We start from the raw sequence: 7,882 nt of genomic DNA, 5'->3' as shown, positions 1-7,882 counted from the left end.
TGGAAGTCTTTATACTTCCTCTGATCACATTTTTTTGTTCTCCGTGACACTGAGAATCTAATCTTACAAGGGAAAGGGAAAAGTCCACAAACATTTGGACTTTTTTCCCCCACTTTCTTTCCACAAGTTGGCACAATCATAGTGCGAACGATATAATTGAAGCCCTTCAGAAACACTGACATGGTGCTCTTTTTCTTGCAGAATGTCAGCAGTAGGAATGCTAGCAATACGACAATTTCTTTTCAAACGTTTCTACATAATTTGGATGTATCAATTTATGGCAATCTGCATGTTGTTGTTTTTCTTTTCTGTATAAATTGTAAATCACTTCAGAGCATGGTAACATATTTCTGTGATGCCTTAGCGACTAGTCACGATAGATGAATAACATCTAGATATGAAACTGCATTAATCCGATGCTTAAAAAGGGGTTTGTCTTCCAAAATGTCTCGCCTCTCGGAGCGGACTGAATGCATGTATTTGTTATTTACTTTCCTCCTCGCCGCATGTCTGTACAGTTAATTCTCATACAGTAGCTCTGTATGACCGACTCGCTAATCATTAACCACATTCTCTGTGTGGCAGGTTTTTTTTTACAACTTCATGAACTCTACTCGTTGTACACTGATATGATGATGGACAGAGATACAGGCTTTTGTCACACTGCAAGAAATGTATAAATGTCATTGTTGCTTATAGGAGAACTCCACCGATTTAAAAATGGGGAAATCACGATGTCAAGTTTCCATCTGAATGAAGTTTGCATCTTAACCAAAGCTATAGCTTAAAAAAAATCTGCAAGGATTTCACGTTAATATAAGGAGAAAAAATAGGGTGTGTCAAAGTGACGTCATTAAAACAACAATGGAAAAACGATATTGCTATTTGTATGAAGGTGACTTTTAATTTTATTTTCTCTGTCACTATTTATTAACTTTTCAATGTAGAGTAAATGCATTTAAGGTACGTCACTGTGACACACTTTTAAATAAAAATGTATCCGTGTTTTGCAATTTTAAGATGTGTATTAAAACAGATACACACTTAGTATTTTTATTTAACTTTTCTTTTTCTTTGACTTAAAGCTTTTGCCTACATTGCCCATAATGCAACAGTTCAATTCAGGTGTGTTGCCGCTAATTATGCCGTTTTTGTTTATTTCTAATTTTTCCAGTCAGGTTTTCTTATTTCACAAAAGTAAAATGCTAATTAAAACATTAAGTCTTTCCAAAAAGAAATCCACAACTTGGTACTACATCACCCATAATGCACCACTTCATTCTAGCATTTCAGGTGTTCTAATGGTGGCTCCTTCTGCCTTTTTTGTCAGTCAGGTTTCATTTGTTTTTGCCAATTTAAAAAGCACATAAAAACAGCAAATAGCAGCTCATACTGCCCAATTATATTTATTTGTATATTACACATATAGTTGTACGAAACAAACCCATTTTTTATTTATTTTTAACCTATGTAGTGGCACTTCCCAAGACGTGAAAACAGCTTGTGTGTGTCCAATCGGTGGAGTTCCCCTTTAAGCCTTTAATTGGAACAGATAATGGAGAATATCTCACTGTGTTGCTATGGAGACGACCTCCTGTCTGTCTGTCATCACCACAGAGGAGGGGCTACAGTATCTTGTGCCTTTTTTAACACAAACGGTGGATGTGATGCAGCCAGGTTTTGGATTAGCATGACTTTCCAATGTAATACCCAGTGATTATCTCCTCTGTACTCCACATGTATACTCTTTGTATATATTTTTATAACCTCTTGCCTGCACAATGATTAATCCGGCCAAGTATTATAATCCAAAGCTGATCCCTTTTCTCGGGGAGTTTTGTGTTTTTCTCCTGAAATACAGGGAGGTATGTCTCTATGAATGTTGTGATTTTAGTTATTTAGTGGCATTAGAGATGCGCTCCCAGTGTCCCGAGGCGGTCAGAATGGAAATTATATTTTTTCACTTTACGACAGGTTAGTAAACGGGGAGGCTAACATCTCATTTCTCCAGCCTCCTAATCTCGAAGCTGTGAATAGTTGTAGAAAGAAACTGTAATATCAAAAAAAAACTAAAATAATCAGAGTACACTGTGGGGAATGAAGGTGCACCTCTTCGTTTTGTTTTGTTTTGCCGTCTTTGAGTTTTAAACTGCTCGTGCACAAAGTAAAACGACACTCACGAGAATTGCAATGTACCGGAGAGAGTTTTTGTATGTTTCAGGGTTTTCTACAGAATATATTTCAACACCTGATATATGTGTCTCGCACCCTGGGGATGTTCGGACAGAACGAATTGATGGATTAAAAAAATTAAAAAGGCTGCTATTGTAAAGGCCGGGATCTGAATCGTATCAGGTTAGAACAACCACATTTGCCTTTTCTTTCTTTTTTTGGGGAGGCCAACGTTCATTATGTCAAATAATGAATATATTTAAAGATATATATTATTAAGGTATATACAAACCTGTGTATATCAAAGTATTGAACACTGATGCACCAATTAAACGAATTTTAAGTGTGTTTAATTTCTCTTCTTTCTTAGGTACATTAAAACAGAGCTGCATCAGAATCTGGTACTTAAACAGTAAATCTTACACCTGGTACTTGGGCAGTTTTGATGTCAAGTTTGATTCTATTAAATAACATGGATTAAGAATTGTATATTGATTGAAAATGACTGGAAAAATTGCAGATAAATTGACAGCAAATATGATTTTTCTTTTGATTGACTTGCCAGTGTGGCTTGTGTTGTTTCCCCCTCTTTGACTTTTTTTTATTTTTGTCTTTTAATGCAATGCAATCTCTTTCATTTCTTTGTTTTCTGGAGATTTTAATGTGAAACAGCCTACACTACACGCAGGCCTCGTCTGAGCGTCGTCTACAATGACCACTACTAATGATCATGTAACTGTAGTGCTGGAAGTTGAGACTTACTTGAAAGTGTTGCTCTTCAATAAAGTTGAAGACCAAGAGAAAACGGTTGCCTGGCTCTTTCGTTCTTACTCTACACTTACAGGTTAAATATATAACATTCTGCATTTTAAATATCTAAAATACTACTACACCTATGCAGGGCCGTCCCTCCCTACAGGCCGATCATGCAGACTGCGTGGGGCCTCACCTTGCGGAGGGGGCCTCACCTTACCTTGCCTGGGGCCTCATGTTGGCCAGGGACGGCCCTGCACCTATGTTAGATATTTTGTTGAGTTGCCTTCTTCAATCATCCCAAATGTTTTGACCAATTTGTAAACCTAGAGAAATCTTCCTGTATGTATTAGCATCGGTATCTTCTAGAAGCTATCACAAATTTACTTTTTATCCAATTTTAAGCTACATTTGTAAGCTATACTTTTAGATCTTGGCTGTTATTTAACTATATATGTTAACCAGACAAAAGATATGTCATTGTACGTCTTGGACAGAAGTTCTTACAGAAACAAGCTAAGCTAACTAGCCGTTAGCTAGTAGGCCCAGTGTCCTATCTCCACCAGTAAAACACCATTTTCTTTTACGTAAAACTGCTTTATTCTGTGTTTTAATCACCTGGTCCATTTGTTTTGAAGAGGGGGAGACTTCTGTGGATAATTTGGCTTCGGTAAAAAACCTCTGAACAACAATTACTTAACCAGCGTTAACCGGGAGAAATGGACAGCAATGGTGGCGAAGTCAACAATCCCCATGATACTATGCTACATAAAAAAAAAGTGACCTATTGTGCGTTTAAATGTTCATTCTTAGAATGCCAGCTTTTACTTTTGCTCCTACAGTATAGCTTGGAGCAGGGATGACGTATTTTTGTTGGTCATCCTGGGAATCTCAAGGCCTCCTTCGACAAAAAGCCAATGGGATTTTTCCACCCAGTGATGATGTTTAGACACTTGTTAGCATCTGCTGTTATTAAGACACGTAGAACCTTCAGACATTCAACAGTGGGGTATTTACTGACGTATTTTATGTTGTATAACAAAACATAGAAGTCTCTTAAACGTGTGTTAACCACATACCTTACTTCAGACTTCTACCAAAACCCCATTGACTTTGAGACAAGCTAACAGAAATGCTAAAATGCTGACTCACTTCTGGGCTTTTTAGATACCTGCAGCCGTCTATTCATATCAATGAAGTCAGCAATGGGAATAACCTGCATTATTCAGTGTAAGTCATCCAGACAGAAGCTTATTAAACTAGTCCAGCACTGATAGTGGTGGCTGGATGTGTGTATTTTCTTTGGATTTATGTGAGATATTCAAAGAGCAAAGGTGAAGCACAGACGGAGACTTTCAGAAAGAGATGAAAGGGTGCAACGAGAGGATTAGACGAAGCGAGGGATGTGAAGGAAGCGTGGAAAAGTGAGAGATTTATATAAGAAGGAGGGGGAGGTCTGACTCTGAGCTCCAGTGGGTTTGTGAGTGAAACCATCTCCTCTCAGTGTGTGTGTAAGTGTGTGTGCGTGCCAATCGGTCAAGGGGTTTGGTCAGACTGCCTGAAGAGCTTTACCAAACATGGTCACATAACAGAGACTCAATGAAATCTCCTCTCGCTACTACAGCACACACACACAATGTGGACCTCACTCACACACAGGAGGAAAAATCATCACCTGCATGTCGGCTGTAGACACTGAAACACACCTGCATGTTACTAAAACACACCGTCTGTCGTCACTTTATTCAACACAATCACTACCGCATTACAAACATGGAGAAGTATGCAGCTTACATCCGGATTTCAGCTGTTCTCCCTCGAGTTACTGATGTCTAGACACTGAAAAAATGGAAATGTTTACTTTAAGTGTATTTTGTCAACATATTTCACAAAACTGTCTGGTGTTTTGTTTATTTCATTCTAGTTTTAAGACACTTTGTAGTACTTGTACACTGGCTGTGAAAATGTCCCAACTTGGGATAAATAAAGTATCTGTCGTGGCTTCCTTCCTTGTCTTTCCATCGAGCCACTAGACGCCTTAAACAGAGAGTTCTAACTCGTTTCTTTCCTTTAAAACACTCACAGTTTGAAGTGTTGCGTGGCCTCCGATGGTTTAGAGAATGTTGCGATGTGTTTTCTCAAAATAAAATAACAAACTTTTGCACATGCTACAAAGAAAATAGGCCTTTACAACATTCAAAAGAAATAGGCAAAACTCAAATAAAATAACAAACAACTTAGGTATTCTTTCTTTCTTGATAATGCTTATAACTTCATAACTTAAAGGTTACTTGTACGGTTTGTATGTACGTGTACGGTACGGTTAAAAACTGTTCCTCGACGGCGTCTCTCAACAGGTTGCCCATCACAGTGGCGTTGGCTCAGGCGCCGTGGGAATTGTAGTCCTTTATAGTGCGTTGACTACAGACATTACAATTAGGTGGCCTTTCTTATAAAATCAAAATACTGGCTCTAACACCATCTATTCATCCATCCTTCCTTCCTTTCTTCCTTCCTTCCTATCTACTACTTACCTACATATACCTACCTACCTAGCTTCCTTCCTTTCTTCCTAACTACCTACAAACCTACCTACCTACCTACCTTCCTTCCTACCTTTCTTCCTACCTACCTACAAACCTACCTACCTACCTTCCTACCTACCTTCCTTCCTTCCTACCTACCTACCTATACCTACCTAACTTCCTTCCTTTCTTCCTAACTAACTACAAACCTACCTACCTACCTTCCTACCTACCTACCTACCTTCCTTCCTACCTTTCTTCCTACCTACCTTCCTTCCTACCTACCTATCTACCTTCCTTCCTTCCTACCTTTCTTCCTTCCTTCCTTCCTTCCTACCTTTCTTCCTACCTACCTACAAACCTACCTACCTTTTATCCTACCTACCTTCCTACCTACCTACCTACCTTCCTTCCTACCTTTCTTCCTACCTACCTTCCTTCCTACCTACCTATCTACCTTCCTTCCTTCCTTCCTACCTTTCTTCCTTCCTTCCTTCCTTCCTTCCTTCCTTCCTTTCTCCCTACCTACCTACCTACCTTCTTAGCTACCTACCTTTAAAAAAAGGTGTGTTTTTTCAAGACATTTCGACTTGATTAATTCACGTTTATGAAGCGATCCTCTTTCCCTCCATTTTCTCTGTATTTTTTCTCATGAGTCACCATATTGAGAAGAGTTATGTAAAAATAAATAGATTTTAGTGATATGCCTATTTCAGGAGGAATTTATGCCGTAGACCCTTCCCAGACGTGGGGAAACAAAAACACACCGAAAAAAAATCAACATTCCTATCCAGACTTTGGAGAAGCTATAAACGGAGTGGATTTTACAAGGTACTTAAAGCCTTGGCTGAAGCTGCCTGAATGACTTCTTACCCAGTTTGTTTACAAGTAGCACCAAACTGTTACCACCTTTCTCAGCCAGAGATGTCATGAGCCTGAGAAACAGCCAAGATTCAGAGGTGTGAAAATGTCTGAAACCTTTGGACAGTTCCTGCATTTCCACTGCTCTGGTGGCACGAGGTCGAGATGATTTATCACATTTCAAGGTAATTTTAAGTAGAAAAGGCTGGCTTGTCAGTTGAAAATCTATTTGTGCGCTTTTAAAATAGAAAACAGTGGATAAAATACTATTTCCCAGGCAGGTTACAGGCATGTGTCATTCATTGGTTTGTGGGTTACCATTTTGAAGCCTCAAGTTTGGCATTTAAGTGGTTGCTATAACAAATGCTAACGCTACAAAGCTAGCTTGTTAGGCTAAACCACTGGCATCTGTAATTTACCTTAAAGAGCCTGTGACACGAGTTTCCCCCATCATCCAAACCCATCAATTTGAGTAAATATTGTCCCCTTGAAAACCGTTACTGAACTGATTTTGGATATTTGTACTTTGATAACCATTCATCTGCCCTTCAATGTTGACAATTTTCTAGATCTTCTCGGGGATTCTTCAAGTTCCGCCAAATTATGTGTGACTTCATTGCGGGCACAGCGCTCCAGCTGCACCATTCAGGATCCCAGCATCTGCATGTAAACGCACGATGGCGCACACAGCAGCAAGCTCACACAGCGATGACAGTTTAATTTTGAACGTGTCTGAGAGCTCATATGAGGCTGAAGGATCGGTTTATGTTGTATCTGTTAGAAGTTTAGGAATTAGGTGCGTCAATATGGGCGATCATACGGTCATGTAGCCAGTGGTGGACTGGGACTAAAAATCATCCCGGGACTCTTTTAAACTGACTGTTCGGGATTACTAGTAGCCCAATATTTAATTGCACAACAGTTGTTGGGAGGCTGTCACAGGCTCTTTAACTGTGGTAGAAAAACTTAGAGGTGGCCGATGGAAATACTATTACCCAAAGAAATGAAAGTAGCAGTTAAAGTCATAAACTATAAGAAGTAGTTTTGTGGACTGCAAATTTGAAGCATTGAGTTGGGCCTTTTAACTTTTGCCATCTTTTGTTTTGGAGCCACAAACAACCATATTTCAATTAGAAATAGGAACTGGGAAGAAAGGCTAAGTTATCCCCAAATGCTAGCGCTACTTAGCCAGCTTGGTAAACCAGTAGCATTTGTAATCAAGTTTGACATTTTAGCAGAAATTACCATTTTCTATGAGAACATGGAGCTGTTAGCTTTGTAAACCAGGTGCATAAGTAATTCCACTTTACTTTGGTACAATTTGTGATGCTATCAAAGTAGTAGCGAAGTTTAAGCGCTGAACGAATTTCACAAGAGTTACATTTTTACCTGAGACCTGAGCAGAGGTGGGAAGTGGTTTTGGGGTACTTGTACTTTACTTGAGTATTTCCATATTTCCATTATGTTACATTGTACTTCTACCCCACTACATGTATGTAATACCTTTAGTTCCTTTACAGATGTGGATGAATTATGTGAAATATAATCAAGTGTTAAATCAGACTTTAGTT

The sequence above is a fragment of the Notothenia coriiceps genome, unplaced genomic scaffold (assembly GCF_000735185.1).
Source record: "Notothenia coriiceps isolate Sejong01 unplaced genomic scaffold, NC01 NC01_scaffold00037715, whole genome shotgun sequence".
NCBI lineage: Eukaryota > Metazoa > Chordata > Actinopteri > Perciformes > Nototheniidae > Notothenia > Notothenia coriiceps.
The sequence above is the reverse complement of the archived record's forward strand: the minus strand, read 5'-3'. Positions refer to the sequence as shown.